The following is a 17,406-nucleotide window of genomic DNA, read 5'->3' on the forward strand; positions in this document are numbered from 1 at the left end:
CCACAGACACTGCTGCTACTTTCACAAGTTTGTTTTCAACAGTTTTCGCTTCCTCTGCCTGCCATCATTGGATAGTTTCCTTTTCACGCTCTTTGATCCTCCTACAATGGTATACTGTGATGCTTTGAATCTTGGGCCATGATGTTGCTTTCATCCTCGTTATCTTATCGAGTGCTTTTTGCACTTCCTTTGAGAGGCCCTGTTTCACAATGAAATAAAATAAGCACGTTGATTGGTCCCAAGTGCTGCCCATTTCTGCTCTTCACATCTCCTGTACCGAAAGATTGTACTGCACAGCATCTTCCTCATCTTCCATTGTGCATTGTATTATTGATTGTAAATCAGGATTGTCGGGGAAGGTACTCCGCAGTGCATCCCAAACTTGTGCCCTGATATTGTTAAATGATGCCCCATCATGAGAATTGTTGCTTAATGTTACTCCCGGGTACCCCACCTTCACCCACACTGATTCCTCTTGGTCTCCCACTGCTGATACCAACAGACTTTTAATGTCTCCTCTTTTAATGCGCACACGTGCAAGTACCGTCTAAGTACCGCTTTGCTGTGTGGTGCTGCTCTTTGCTGCTCTCTGCCCCTGTTTGCTGTGGGACTTTGTGTGGACTTGCGTGTTTCTCCTGTTATTGTTGTAGCTCTGTGAGTGGCTGAATCAGCGGAACACCCCCCGGCTTCACGGACTGAAAGCTCCATTACTATAAGACAGGCACGGCCGCGCACAGCTCGTGCGCACACGTGCAACTACAGTCTAAGTACCGCTTCACTGTGTGGTGTTGTTCTTTGCTGCTCTCTGCCCCTGTTTGCTGCGGGACTTTGTGTGGACTTGCGTGTTTCTCCTGTTATTGTTGCAGTTGACTTACCCGAACGAAATGAGAAGACTAGGTGGCGTGGACCGCGCTGAGATCACTGTGTGATCACTGTGTGTTTGTTTCTCATTCCAGCTCTGTGAGTGGCTGAATCAGCGGACCGCCCCCCGGCTTCACGGACTCACGGCTCCATTACTATAAGACGGCATGGCCGCGCAAAGCGTGCGCACACATGCAAGTATCGTCTAAGTACCACTTCACCGCTTAGCCGCGCGGCAGCGGGGGGCGGCCGCATCATATGTTTGTTTGTTTTTTTTTTCCTCTTCTTGGGGAATCCATTTCACTCCATATTCCTTGCAGTTGAATTTTCAGTTGGTAGTAGGTGATTGTTACTTTATTAAGGTACGTTTTATGAGCTTCCTTCTTTTTTATGGTTACACCGTGCACCATGTCCAACTCTATCATGTCTTTAAAATCAGGCATGCCCAAAATTGGTGCAGACTTATATAACATCTCACCTCTGGAATCTCGAAAGATCTTTTTTGCAAAGAGAACCAAAACAAAAAAAACGATCAATCTCGCTAAATGTGGATATTCGTACCTTCTTGTAAAATAGACGTTGGAAAGAAACAAATACAGTCTCCACTGTTCCAAAACTAAAATCATTGTGCTCCTTGTCAGTTGTTACACCTCCTCAGGAAGAATCAGACAAGGGGAATGTACATGAGTTGAATGAGAATATTGTGGTAGGTCGACTAAAGAATTAGCTGATGTCTCTATCACCTTAGCATGTAAATCAGGTGAAATATGTGTCACACAAATTCCTAAGGTCGATGTTAAATCCCCAGTGGCCACAACTGGATTATCGCCTAAAAATCCTCCATTGTGTCCAGTGCAGGCACAGCTTTTGTTAAGAAATGAATATGAGAAACTGTCACTAGTTGGTGAAATTGATGCAGATGCGATTGACTTTGAACACATCAAGTAGTCATGAACCTGCTACTCCTGATGTGCAATATATCTGTTCTAATACAGGTGACCTGATACAGCTTAATGATGGATCTGCTAGACAGAGCTTTCCCATCAAGGAGAGTAATCTAGTCAAGTAAGATAAACCTGAAGATAAGGACAAACAAGAGTTATATAACTCACCTGTAATGTTTGACAAATCACCTTCTAGTGTTTCTAATCGATCACTTTCTTTTGTAGCGCCAACTCCTAGGCGTACCCAGTTTCATGAACCTATCGGCAATCGTCCATATTTCATCCGTGATCCACAGTCTAATAACAATGATAATAGGTTCTCTTTCCCTGAAGCGCCTGCTCTCAATAATGCTGTAACGGCCATGAATACGGCGTTACTCTCGCTGGCTAAGCTATATGAGATGCTAGATGAAAAAATAAAAAATCAGACAGATTTGATTCAGCAATCTCATGAAAACATTCTCTGTGAGATAGGAATAAAGATCCAACCGGTTATCAACTTGTCATCTAACCACATTAGTCAGGGTACTCAGACGGTCATAGCAGATAAGGTTATCTCTATCCATCCCGTCCCAAAAGAGCCTAAATTACATATCATTTATCCTGATATTGTCGTTATCGATGGTCTGCAAAAGGTTACCCAAACAGGTTCTAAGGAGGGCCCATCTCTAACTAGTGAGCTTCCCTTGAAAACATCGACAAACACCTTGGCACCGTTGTTCTTTAACACCAAAACTCCTTCCTCTATTACTGAAAATCAAAATGAACCATCTAATTCAAAGAAAGTCACTAGTGAACTGACTAGTAGAATTAAAATCACGAAGGCTTCAAGATTACTTACAGCAGCCAAAAAGAAAAGACATTTGCTCTTTAAACAGGACACTCAGTCACAAAGTAAAGAGTCACTAGTATATAAACCATTGGATGATCTACTGGCTGTCTCAGCCTCTTCATCCTTTTTGACAACTTCAGTCTCTAGTCTTAATCCAAAACCAACAGCCCCTACACTCTCAGCAGAATTTGCGAAACAGTCACAAGTAAAAGTGTTTACAGGAACTCAACCGGCAACTGCTACTACGGGTATCACCTTAATGCCAGAAGGTAACCTGCACCCTGACAAGCATCATCCACATGAAAGGTCAGCTACAAACATTAGTTGTACATTACAAGACCTACGAGATGAGATACAAGCCTCCTTTGCTAAATATAATAAGGAAAATGAAAAAATCAAACAGATTATGTTGTCATCGAAGCAAGGGTTGACCAATGATGCTAGCCAGTTGTTGCAATCTACTTACCCGAATGTTATTTCGCTATTGAAAGGTCCGGGGTTGTTGTGCCGGGATTATGAATCGCAGGAGAGCATGAACCTCAACACCGCACCTCCACGATCATCGGATGGTAAATCGAATTCACTGCCCAATGTTGAGCCCAGATCCATTCCTTCCACCTTTAAGGGCCACGCTCAATATAAAAAGCACCATCGCTTACTGATTAAATGTTGTGGCCACCCCTTCACTAAATATGACCTGAACCGTGCCAGTGTGCTTAACATTTGCGCGGAAATAATGGCCTTAGAAGATCTTACTTCAGCAGACATTGACCTGGTTGAATTTGTCGATCCCCCCGACCTTACTGAGGCACGACCCTACATTTATTCGGGTATGATACTTAGCACTTTATGGTTAGCCTAGACAGCCTTTTATAATCTAGGCTTTATCCTGAGTCAAGATGTGTATGTACAGGAACAAATGATGGATAAGTCAATGCCACCCCAAACTAGAGTTTATGGGGACAAAAGAGCAGCTCATATTAATCCTGAATCAAGTTTAAGTGACGCATGGGTAAATCGAGGCCATGGTGGAAGATCATAACAATCCCAGATAGTCGATTCTGTTAGCCTTGTCTCCTGGAACAATAGGGGATTTAAACACCTCATAAACAACAAAAACAAAGATCTTTTACAATATGACATTATAGTCCTCCAGGAGACTTGGCTTCTAACAGTTCCAGTCTGGGATTTTTATGATATATACTTAGTACCAGCCATTGCATCTTTATCAGGCAGGTTGATGGTAGGCCTCATGATGGCATTTAGTAAAGAGAAGAACTTTGCTCTCATATGGCATAGATCCCAGTCACCCTGTTTCCAAATCACAAAAATGCAATGAGGAGTAACTTACTGTGCCATAGTTAATATCTATTGGAGCAGGAAACATCTTACTTGGGATTAATTTTTCAATCAATTCAATGGAATTTTAGATCAAATCTCATTGGATAATTCCATCATGGATTGTTTGATTATGGGTGATCTGAATTTGCATTTATTGTCTGGGTCGATGTCATCTCGAACAACTGATGAACATCGCTGGTCAATATTAATGGCTAATAGAAATTTTGCGATGTTGAATGGCTCAATTCAGGGAGATGTTCCTCCTAGGGCCACATGGCATAATGAGGGTAATCACTCTATGCTGGATTACATCTATGTCAATCACCAGTCTTTTTCTAAAATTCTATCCTTCAATATAAAAGCTACAATATTGAGCGATCTCAGTCAACTATGCTTGACTTGTAATTGGCCCTTAGTAGAAACTAGAGTCATCAATCACAATGCATCGAGTTTAGTATTTAGTAATGCGGGTAACCGCATACAATGGTCCAGATCCAAATTACTTCAATAAAGGCATAATTTGAGTGGTGCCTACAGTGATTCCAATGTTTCTGACAGCTCTTGTTATATCCATGCTATGCAATTATTTTCATCCAAAGGTCAGTATGCACAAAGGGGCCATGCCAACCATATTCACAACTTTGATATAGAGGTAAAACACAAAAAGAGGGATCTAAGAAATCACATAAAGTTGTTGCTAAGGGCCCATAAGGAATCTATAGCTTCCAACCGCGAGCAGATAAAATATCTAAAAAATTTTACAAACAATGGCATCTGGGCCGTCGTGCCCTACAATACCAGCGTGATGTTAAAACAGATCATTGTGAAATCATCTGGGGGCTCTTGAACACTGCTTGTCATAAACATCAGATAACAGTCCAAATCAATCCCATCCCGGAAAATGATTGGAACATTTATTTGATAACATCTATCACACTCCATTTCCGGAGATCTGCTTAGAGTGGGATGGAATTGGTCTGGATCATACAGTAAAGTTTGACCTGGAGGATATTTTATACTATATATCCAAGTTGAGCATCTCTCGTGCTTCTGGCCCGGATGGGCTTCATAATTCATTGATTAAGCAGAATAAGGATATATGGGCAGACGTATTACATCTTATTTTCTTTGAAATTATGAAAACAGGAAATATATCCCCTTCTTCGAAATCATCTGTGGATTGTCCGGGTAAAATTTTTGCCCGTATGATTCTAAGTGAATTCAACAAATGGCTAAACAAACTGAGCCATAGAGACCTGTTTCAAACGGGTTTTATTCCTGGGTTGGGCACCGCCATTAACCTAACAACCCTAAATGCTATCATCTTGCAGGGAAAACGGAGTAAACAACCGATATATATGGCGTTTGTTGATTTCAGGTCAGCTTTCGACCTTGTGCCGAGAATTACTATTTAAAAAGTTACTTGATTTGGCATGTCCCTGATCCATTCTAAAATGGATCATTGAATTCCATTCCAACACCTCTATTCAAATTCGGTTGAGTAATGATGGATTACTGTCAGAGCCTATAGGAACTACTCAGGGCTTAAAACAAGGATGCTTGTTGGCTTCTGCCCTTTTTAATTTCTTTATTCTGGATATTGGGCTTGGCTTTTGTAACGTGATTACAGATCTAGTGAAGTTAAAGAGCTCAGCCATTAACTGGCTTCTTTACGCTGACGATATGGTACTCATATCGAAAACACCAGTTGGCTTGCGCAATATGTTGAATGCACTGGATGTTTATGCTAGCAAAAATTGCATCAGCATTAATCTCAAAAAGACACAAGTTATGCAATTGGGAACAAATAAAAGGCAAAAATGTTAACATCGAACTACAGATAGTGCATACATACATCTATCTTGGAATCTGTGTAAATGATTACATCTCTGACAAGCCGTATGAAGATTATCTTCATATAAAACAGAATACAGCGCTATCCCAAATGAGACTCATTTGCACTAAATATTGCAAATTTGCCATTGATCCTTTGATTGTATATTACAAGCAAAAGTACATTCCTACCATACGTATGGCTCGACAAAAAGTCATGTCAAACTTATACTTATTGGTTGAAATATGAAAGTATGTACTGGAAAAGGTCACTGTTGTTGCCAATGTCAGAATCCATGCCTGTTATTAGGCATGAACTGGGACTTATTTCAGTTTGCCAAATGTATAGGAAACTTATAATGAAAGAAAATAATAATGGTTTGCTCTTGATTTTGTCTAATGATCTACTAACATCGGAAGAATCATTTGCTATGAGTTGGCGTACTTTTGCTAGGAACATCTTGACAGGTGCAAGTATCTCACAGGCGCTATCAATAGAAAACCCAAACAAAGCTAAAATCAAGCTCTGGAGAGCCGATTGGATAAAGACAAGAGCTGCTTGTATGAAAATACAAAAATTCAATCGGAATCCGTTTGCACTTAAACCATATGGTCAAGTTGAAAAATACTTACAAAAATCTCCTATTCCTACCCACTGGTCTGATTTCATGCGATTCAGATTGAATATCTGGCTTACAAAAGAAATAATGTATAGATGGGGAAACATTTCTGAAGCCAACACTGAATGTAGATTTTGTAAACAAATGATTGAAACCATGAAACATCTAATGGTTGAGTGTAAAGCCTTGCTATTGCTACAGATTTCTTACTTTAAGCACCTATTTGATGTTGATCAATTGTTATTTCCTGATGAACTATGGCTGATAATGCTTACTGGGAATTCTAAGCGTATGAGATATGCAGTTGTGAATTATTTAAATCAGTTGAAGATCAAAGGCAATGTTAATACTGAGGAATCTGAGTTTGGTGAAAAGAAGGTTAATTTTGGTTGAGCATCCCCATGCATTCCGTCCACACTCCCCCACTCACTTCTCAGTCACTCCATAGATGCCCCTCCTGGGCCTCCTCTGTACATATAAAAAGATACACTGAAAGTAACAAACTACAATAACAAGCTAAAACAACAACCACTACTTCTTCCCGAGCCCTCGAATTATACAGGGCTCCTAGATGCTCTGCCCCAAGACTACAAGGGCAGCACATTAAGAATGTACACAGGGTCATCAATGACATCATCTCATACAGTAGAAATCCGTATGGCTGGTTGGTGATGACATAACAGGCCTGCTCCACAGGGGATACCAGGCAGTAATTGGCTGGTTCTTCCTAGTCGATCCGGCTTCACGTGGGCCAGCTGGGCGCATCTTCGCAGTGAAGGTCAGGACAAACATAAACTGCATTGTGTCTGGCTAAGCTAAACAACTGAAATGGATTATTTATTTATTATGCAGGCACCTAGGCCGCACAGGAAAGGGGTGTCATGGGGAGGGGAGGATAAAATAGATTCATGCTGACCCATACATTCAGGACTCCATTGATAATGTCGTCCCCGCACCCAGTGTCTTCCCTTGGAGGATTGATCTGTGATTTACCCCTACTGGTACCTCATGTCACTGGTGATGTATGTTGTTGCTGAGGAGAAATACATTCCTGTGGGCTTTAGATATGTAGCAGGTATTTTATGGGGGTTAGGACCTGGAGGTTGAGTTCTTATCAGGGATCAAGAGGGTGTGGGGGTTGGGTTAGTGGTGCGCAACCATCACTGGTCAGGCTAGGTGGGGGTTAGAGGTCCAATGGCAGGCAGGTGTAGATGAATGGGCACAGAGCAGGCCCTGGTACTGTCTCACGCTCCGTGTCAAGCAATTCCTTGAGACGATACTAATATTTGCAACACTGAAGGGAAGAGAGGGAGATGGACTTCTGTGGGAACAAGGCTCAAATGGAGCCAGCATGTTACGCTGTGCAGAGACGGGGCTCTGGACTTGGGAACTCGAGCAGGGTGTGCCTTCAGCCTGGTCTGTTTGGGCCTAATACAAAATGGAGTCACTGTGTATGGGAAGTTCTAGTGCTAGATGCCTACTTCTATGTGCTGCCATGTCTTTATATAATATCGAGTGATGAATGCCACTTCCCCCTTGTGGGTTACATGGCCCTTTTATGGGTTTTCCCTTATTTGTAAGCACCTAGTGGGGTGGGATAGACACATTGCCATCCCAACGAGTCCAAACTTGAGGGAATTATTTCAGACCCTATATTAATGGGTTACAGATTACCACAGGGTCATCATTATCACCTTTAGTTTTTAATCTGTATTTGCAACGCTGAAAGAGATTTGGAGGAGTCATGGAGTGAACTATCACTGATACGCAGATGACACCCAAACATTGATTAAAACTGGGACTATCGAGGAAACTTTCATCATGGTAAAACAGCATCTTGATGACGTCAGTAGGTGGATATAAGAAAATCAGCTCCAGCTCAATCCAATTAAAACTGAACTGGCACTGTTTGGATTGTGAGAAACCTGAGGATATTCTCACTCCTGCTCCCCTTGGATCCTCTGCACAGGTGGCCAGGGAAAGGCCATCACGTTTGGATCCAGACTCTGGGGATGGAAAAGTGAGGGAGGATCACCTGGGGATAGGGTCCTTGGGGATTAGGAGTGGGGTACCTTTAGTCAAGACATGGTATCCCCCTATTCTAGTGACAACCAGTTTAACCCTCACCAACCTTTATGGGCTACTGTAAATCAGTTCCCCTTTCTTCCACTCTTGGGGTACAGGACAGTACTGAGACGAGGAAAAAACAACTGAGAGTAATGAACACTCCACACTCTCCACATTCAGTTACTGAGATGAGGAAGAAGCCACTGAGAGTAGTAAACACCACTTACTCGCACCACTTTAGTACTGGGACGAAGAAGTTAACTAAAGAGCCACGCCAGTATATTGAATAGACATGTCCCACTAATATAGCCAGGCAAAGTCAGGCAATTGAAACTAAGTATGCCCACGTGCAACCTATCAAAGTCTCAGGAGAATATAAAAGGCGTAGTCACTGAAAGGAAGGTGAGCGAATTGGGAGTGCAGCTGAGACACCACAGTAACCCAGAACTAACCAGTGGAGAATGAGACCCAGACACGCAGATAGTCTGCAGAGTGAAGCAGTAAGAAGGAACGTTGCAAGGGAGATGTGTCTACAGGGAGCTGGAGAAGTCCAGAGAAGGGACCCGGAAGGCATGCTGATCCCTTGTGAAGTGGTTTGGGAAAAATGCTCATTGCTCTGGGCTGAGAAGGGAGCCCGGACATATCTGAGGGGCCAAATGCAAAGCGCTGACCCAGCAAGGAAAGGACGTTTCACTTGACTCCAGTGGGAAGCCAAGAACACAACCAGTGAGTTTCCGATAATAGGTAACCCGGTATATGAAAGGGGCGAGTGAATAAAATGTAGCTGAATAACCACATGTGACCAAATTCACGTCTTTAATCTCCGATCAACGTTAAATGAATGAACAATGATGAAAATAGAAGGCTAAAGGATAGTGAGTAACAGAGTGGTCGCGTATCAAAAGTTACTTTCTCAAAAGTCTCTGTATATTGAAAGAAAGCCTTTTACTAACCAGGGGAACCATGAGAAAGACGATGTGTGAGCAAAATCCCCAAGAAAGATTGTTAAGAATGAAAATAAGCAACTGTTAATATTGAATACCGAATTAAATGCAACAGCAAATTGCTAACACTGAACATTGAAATGAATGAAAAAGAAAGAAGCTGCATTTGACAAACCCGGTGTTTATTGAATATTGAGCTGAATGAAACAGTAATAAGCTTTATTTGAGGAATCACTTGTTTATTGAATATTGAACTGAATGAAACAATAAGAACCTGCATTTGAAAAACTACTTGTTTATTGAATATCGAACTACACAAAGAGAACTCTTATATGTTGAATAATGAATGGCTGGAAGAGAATTCAAGGTTCCTGGTTGTGCGAACTTTGATGGGTGGACTGTGCGGTCTAACAACTTCGCCAAGACCAGAGAACCCCTATATGCTAACAAATAAACCTGTTATTGTGCTGAAAGGAACATGACTATTGATACTTATGAGACTTGGAGAAGCGAACTCTGAGCTGCAAAGAATTGCTGAAGTCAGTTTCAAGGCAAAGCTTCAAGACACTTCTTTTGTGACATCTTTTTGATATTGAACTTGGGGAAGGGAACACTGGGACTTGCAGCCCTGGAATTATATTAATATTAGGGTTAGGCATTCTGGTAATTAATTCTGAGCTGGAAATAGCTCAGAACTTTACTTTTTGACCACTTTTCAGGTTTGATAGACATCCCTACACATTGTTTTGTCTTGGTTGTGAGGGCAAGCATAGGGTTTTGACACAGACAGACTTTTTAGTTGAACTCGTTGGCACACACACACCATCCTTAGTATTCATTAGGTAGGGAAAGTCCCACCTTAGTATAGGCTTTACACCATCCTGACATTTTCGTTAATAACGTATTTTGTTACATATTGAATGTGTTGTCTGTGTCTCCTTCCATGATGCCAATATTACAGGACCCAAACACCTCCTCCTGGCTGTAAAAGGTTCCTTTTCCCCAGGTCCCTTTGGCGCTGAGCTCAGTTTCACCTCTACGATTAAAAATCTGGTTTGTATCTGGCAGAACAACCTTGGAAGTGAGGACAAGATAAGCGCCAAGGTGCAGGCTATTTGCTATTCCCTTTGACTGTAATGTCAAGTCCGGCCTTTCATTCCAGGTGAAGACCATTCTATCATGGTGAGGGCATTGGTGAATGTTAATTTAAATTACTGTAATAGCCTTTTGGCAGGCATCTCAGCCAAACCGCTGCAAAAGCCCAAATTGCGGCTTTCAGATAGGGTCTGCTTGCTTGGCAGATTCGCTCATATATCAACCGCTCGCCGATCACTTCACTGACTGGCCGCAGAGGACAGAATTAAATTCAAGCTGGCATACCTCATATTTAAATGTTTAAATCAACTTGTTCTCGTTTAGCTGAGGGATAAACTTAGTTGTTACCAGCCTACCAGGTGCCTATGGTAAGAAGACTAGTTGGTGCTGACTGTCCCCCCGTCAGCATTTGTCTCAAGGGAAGATAGAAGGTTTGCCGTTTTTGGCCCAAGGCTGTGGAATAGTATCCCTGAAACATCAGACCCCTTGAGTATTTATGTCAGTTTTGTAGAGCTTTCAAGACCTTCCTTTTCAAATAAGGGGCAACGAGGGGAACATGTGTATAAGGGGGTATGCTGTTCTGTCAGGAGGGTTTCCCGTTTGTACGGTTATTTGGTGACTTGTTTATGTTTCATCTATGCCTTTATATGGTGCAGTCCGTTCTGAGCATGTTATAAATAATCAAAATCAAATCAAATTATATTACACAGCCCGCGGTAGTGGACGTGTAGTTATGGTTAAGTTGCTCATCCCATAGAAAGACCTATTTTTTGGCGGCTTATAACTTTGCTCCCCCGGACAAATTGTCACCAAACTTTACCAAAAAAGAATATGGGCGACTCTGAATTTTTTGGCAAGTTTGGGGACGTTTCTTCAGGGGGGGCTAAAGTTATAGGGGGGTCCCAATTATTTTTTCTTCCATAGACTGAATGGGGGAAAACTTTGTGCATGACTACAGCCCAAACGGCTGAACAGATTTTAGCCAAATTTGCAGAAGGGGCGAGAGCTTGGTCCAGAAAGCGTGCTTTTGTGTGTTTGGTGGAAGTCCGACCAGTACTTTTTTTTGCAAAGAACTGAAATGTACATCCCAAAAAATGTGTGATATCTAGCTCTGCTCCGCGAACCCATATCCCTGTTCGCTCCACGGAGAGAAGTGTCATTGGCTTGCAGTACGCTGTGATGTCAGCGAAGATTGGATGTGGCCGGTGGTTGGCTGGAGGAAAGTATGCTGTGCGCCAAAATATTTTGCCATATGCCGCCATGGTGTATCGGAGGAAAGTGTGGCGCCGGAAGGGTCTGGAAAACATTGTTATGCCATGTGTTGGTGGGAAGAAGGGATGGAAAGGTTGGGCGAGTGGGAAGTGGTTCATCTGATATATCTAATTAGGTAGAAGAAGACGGTGGTGTGCCTGCAGTGTTTGCACGTATTGCGCCAATTGGCGGGTATGACGACAGGCGACTACTGTGTGTGGTGAATGCAGGCAGCCTTTGCTACAGCACGATATCTCGTGCAGCAACCTCTTTGCACCAACCTCTTTGCATGTTGAGTGGTGGCAGGTGAATTGCTGAAGGGGAGTCCATTGCACATGACGTAAATATTGTAAATTAGCATGTGCAATGTTGTGTTTTGAATGGTAAGTCTGTAGCCCTTTCTATGCATGGCTGGAGGCTTTGCACCGGCTACTATGTGTCCTGGTTGGAAGTAGGTTTGACATGGTTGCCTTGTGTGTGTGGTTTGTCAGTATTGCACACATTGTTGGCTGCATGGGTGTGGTCATTGTGAGCACATCCTACAGTGTTTACTGCACACCTGCACCTGATGGAGTGAGCAATCGTGCAGTGTGGCAACTGGGTGCAATGTTGAAATAGTGTCTGCATAGAAGTGGACAGGGTTGCACTGCATATTTCATAGGCTTGGGTACTGCTGTATTATAGTATGAATTATTGGTTTTGTGCAGTTTCTAGAGTGCTGGGAGCTGGGGCCCATGGGGCGAAGATTTTGTGATTCGGTTGACAGGAGCACCATAGTATGTGAAGTGGTAGGGGTGGCTGAGACAGTGTTGTGTTTGTAGATTCTGGTAACTGTTGCATGTTTCGCTGTATAGCTGCATTACGATGCACAGGTTGGGCAGGCCTGCTGGTGGCTGTGGGATGTGTGTGGATTGTCGTAGTTGGTCACATGTTGGCATGCATGGTTGCATTACGTTGTGGTGGGTGTGTTGAAGGCCTAGACGATCGGGTGCATGGCTGAATGTGTGCTCAAGAGTGAAGGCCTTGAGCACACCCACTGCAGCAATGCAGTTTTGACTCTACATCAGTCAGAGGGTGGTGATCTATAAAGAATGGTTGTGGAGCACATTGTGGATGTGATAGAGCACCAGAAGTTACCTGAAATGTGTGTATTGTTGGTTCCATGGGTGTGGCCATTGTTAGAATATGCTAAATGTTTTGGTGTATGGCTGGAGATGGTGTTGGGAGAAGTCCTGCAGTGTGTCCACTGGTTGCAGTGTTTGCATACTGTCAGTGTGGAAGATGGCATGGTTGAAGTGGAGCTTGCATGTGCTTGGATACTGTGCTATGTGCATATTGGTTGCAGTAGGGCCAATGTTGTGAAGATTTTGTGGTTAGGTTGGCAGTGACACAAAAGTTTGTGAATGGAAGTGGGTAGAGGTGCCGGAGGCTGTGGTATGTTTGTGGATTGTAGTAAACTGTGACATGTTATCATGGATGGCTGTGTTTTGGTGCGGGGGTTGGGTGGAAGTGTTGCTGGTTATGTTATTTTTGTGGATTGTGGTATCTGGCCACATGTTCACATGCATAGATCCATTATATTGTGCTGGGTGTGGTCAAGGCCTGGACTCTTGTGTGTATGCCAAAAGTCGTGATGCGTGCTGGTCTGGATGTTTGTGGATGCTGAAATTGTTGATTCTTTTGCAGAGGTTTGTAGTGGTGGTGCTTTGGAGGCACACGCGACATGCACGTTAAATCTGGCGTCCCGGTTTAGGAAAGAAAATCCTTTTCGAAGATGGCCACCATAGAAAGGGAAGGTGGGTGTTCCATACAGGGCCCTTCTTTGCTTTCCATTGTAGCCTGCAAAAAGCAAAAGGAAACCCTGTGACTATATTACCATGAGCAAATTTTTCTTCCCTTTCAAATGTATCCTAATGCGGAACAACTTTACCACAAAGCCACTCCCATGTGGACATGTCCACTTTAATCCTATGTTTTGTCCCTTCTGGTAATGGACAGTAGCCTCATTGTCCGGATCATGACCTTATACCATTACACCGACATTCTGCCCACTGCCCATGGCTACAGCCTACCCCTCAGTGACTGAAGCTGTACCGCTATTTTTTTTTACTACATTATGACACCTGTCAAATACGAAAACACTGCCCCATCTCCAACACCATGCTTTTCAGTCATTGCCAATCAGCCTTAGGCACATTTACTGTAAATCCACCCACGGTTTTTTTTTCAAAACTGTCAAAAGAATACACAAATGATTTGTCATGTTAGGTGTGCACAAAATCCCAACAAACTTTGAAAACTCATACGCAATCATGTCAGAAGTATTCCAACCATCAGAATTAACCTTCACCTCCCCACACATTATTTCATAAGTTTCACAAGTGCAATGGTCAGAAAATATTATTATCCCGAGGGTTCAACCATGTAATTTTTTTACAAATGTTGATCTATCGCAAACATTTTCAGTGCACCTTACCTCATTTTTCCTCCTGTAGAAACATACGAAATCTGACAGCAGATCGCGTCCATCTTGTGCTTATCTTGTCCATTGCTGCATCTGGCTAAGATAAATTGCCCTGACGTCACTAAATCATATGGCCCGCCACTGACCCTCACATAACCAACCCTAGTGATATTCAACACCTTTTTCGATGACGTTCCTCTCCGGTGTAGCCAAATGCGCCCATAAGCACCTAAGCACCTACATGCCGTGACGCAGAACCTGAAAATGAACACACATTGACTTACAACATAGCACATCACAATTTGAAATGATAAACCGGTTTTTAAAAGAAAACAGTAACACTTTACAATTTGTAAAGTACTTTATTTCACAATAAAGTGTCTGAGAACATCGGACTATTCCCATATGCAAGCAAATTGCAAAATTGTTTGTGTGCTCATGCTGGAAAATGTGAATCGTGAGGCACACGTTGTTCTTTTCCCATACACAAAGTGTTTGTTTTCGATAAAGGAACCGCTTCGGTCGCACAGTGAATTCCAGGGCGTCGGCATGAACTTGGGCCTAAACCACCATAAAAGATGTTATGTTACTCCTAAGCGCCAGTGCAGCGTAGGGACACATGGGCCCTGAGTGATCGTCCCACAAAATAGTCACGGTGATCCAGCCATTTAAGAGTACGTGCACCTACCGTACAAAAAATCCATCACTTGGCATCTGGAATCCATGGCAATCGCAGTAAGGCAGCATGTAACTATTTGGAAAAAATAACAGAAAATACGTATCAATACCCACTTTATTACAATACATCTATTGATTTCTTAATTCGGCATACAGTTTAAGCTAACGATTACTACACACAGCAAACAATTTCAAAAAAGACAAAAAGAACGTGGAAACTGATACACAAACCGATGTGGTCATACATTTTCTTTTTTTTAAAAAAATATTTTTATTTTGAAAACAAATAAACAATACAAACCAAACTTGCAGCATTATTTACAACAGACTCGTGAACATCAATTAACGCACATTACTGCTCCCCAAATCCCCCCCCCTCAAGAGCTTATTTGCGTTTCTCGTTCTGTATCCGCTGCATGTGGCTGGGTATCGCTTCCTTCCGAAGCTGCAGAATCCACTAGTGTGCCAAACAGTCCTGTTATTAACATTCTCCAAGCCATCAGGTTACCCACTTCTTCTTCCCCGCACTTGCTACATGCCTCCTGCCACACCACCGTTTCAGCCTCTGCCCATTTTTGCAAGTCCTGCCACCATACCTCAACCCGTGGCTTGTGGCACTGCTTCCAGCCCATGGCAATCCTTTTTTTAGCAAGCACATATGCCAGGTCCCTCAGTTTCCCAAGATGTTTAGTATTCCGAGGTCTGGGAAAACCTCCCAACAGGCAGGCCCAGGCCGTATCTATGTTGAGCGTGACCCCTTTATCCGCTAGTTTCAGTGCCACTTCCCCCCAAAAAGCTTCAATCACTGGGCAAGACCAGAACATGTGTGTCATATCAGCATCTTCTTCATCGCATTTTGGGCATGCTTGTCTTCCTGCGTTTGCAAACTTAGATATTCTCTTTGGGGTCATATAGGCTCTATGCGTTATGTATAACTGTATCTGCTGCAATCTGGCGTTTCTGGACACCTTCTTGTGGTATCCATAGCACGTTCCCACATTCCATCGGTCATCTGTGCCCCCACCTTCGCTTCCCAGTCCAGCCTCAAATGAGTCAAATCCTTCCCCACCCGGGTCATCACCATCTCATACAGTCTAGAGATCTCGTGCCCTCCTTCTGATATGTCATATATTGTTCCCATTAGGACGTCTGGCTCCTCCGCCAGTACAGTCTCTGGCCAGGTTTTGCGAATAGTCTGCACTAGCCTAAGATACAACACATATTGGCCTCCATGCAAACCTGTCTCTTCTCCCAGTTCTTCGAAATCTTTAATAATCCCTTCTTGCCATACATCTCCCAATGTGACCAGCCCAACCGATTCCCAATAGGTCCTGATTATCATCCTGAGTTGGTTGTCTCCCTCAGCTAAGGTGACTAGTGGCACCTGTGGGGAACACGGGCACGGGTTCTCCATCAGTTGGCATACTCTGTGCCACATCTTCCACCCAAGCAACAGCATACCCGGGCGTTCTTTCATTTCGAGTCTAGGCACCCAGATAATCTCCTTTAGGTAAAACGGGGTGCAGTCCTGCCCAAACAGCCTAGATTCAGGAGTTTCTTCATCAGAGAGCAATTTGGTTACATATTGCAACTAACTAGCTACATAATATGCCTCAAAATTCGGCAGCTTAATGTCCCCTCTATCATGGAAGTTCTGTAGCTTCCATAGCGCCACTCTATTGCGAGTGCCGTGCCATAGGAAATCCCTGCACATGCTGTTCAGTTTGACAAAAAACTTTTTGGGTATCAAGTATGGTATATTACTGAAGAAATGTAACAGTCTGGGCAGGACCACCATTTTGAGCATCGCCCCCTGTCCCATCATCGCCAGCGGCAGCTTCTCCCAAAACATATTTGTTTGGATTGGATTTTTTTCACAGCCACCTCGGTATTATGCAAGTGTTCCCCCTCCACCGTATGATACACATCTATTCCGAGGTAGCGGAAGGAATCAGCCGCCCAAGGTACAGACAACACTGGCAACCGCTCCTGAGGGGTTCCTATGTAGCTCCCCAATGGGAACATGCTCGATTTCTGGGGGTTTACCGCTATGCCGGACAGTTCTGCATACTTTTCCATGACCTCTAGAATATACTGAAGATTTTCTTCCGGATATTTCAAATACAGTAGTAAATCGTCAGCATACAAGGATATTAGGTGTTTCTCTCCCCCTGCCTCAATACCGACCATGTCATATTGTTGTCTGAGGTACACTGCCAGGGGCTCCAGGGCTAGAATGTATAACATCGGGGACCAGGGGCACCCTTGTCTGGTGCCTCTACTGAGTTTCCACCTCTCAGATATCACCGATCCTGTGCGTACTCTGGCCAGTGGTTCACTGTATAGTAATTTTGCCCACCTAACATAACCCAGCCCCATCCCGTATTCTTCCAGGACCGCCAGCAACCATGGCCACCTCACTGAATCAAAAGCTTTGACTGCATCCAGGGACACCACCGCCATTTCTCCATCGCTC

The sequence above is a fragment of the Ambystoma mexicanum genome, chromosome 3p (assembly GCF_040938575.1).
Source record: "Ambystoma mexicanum isolate Mex_15411 chromosome 3p, UKY_AmexF1_1, whole genome shotgun sequence".
Taxonomy (NCBI): domain Eukaryota; kingdom Metazoa; phylum Chordata; class Amphibia; order Caudata; family Ambystomatidae; genus Ambystoma; species Ambystoma mexicanum.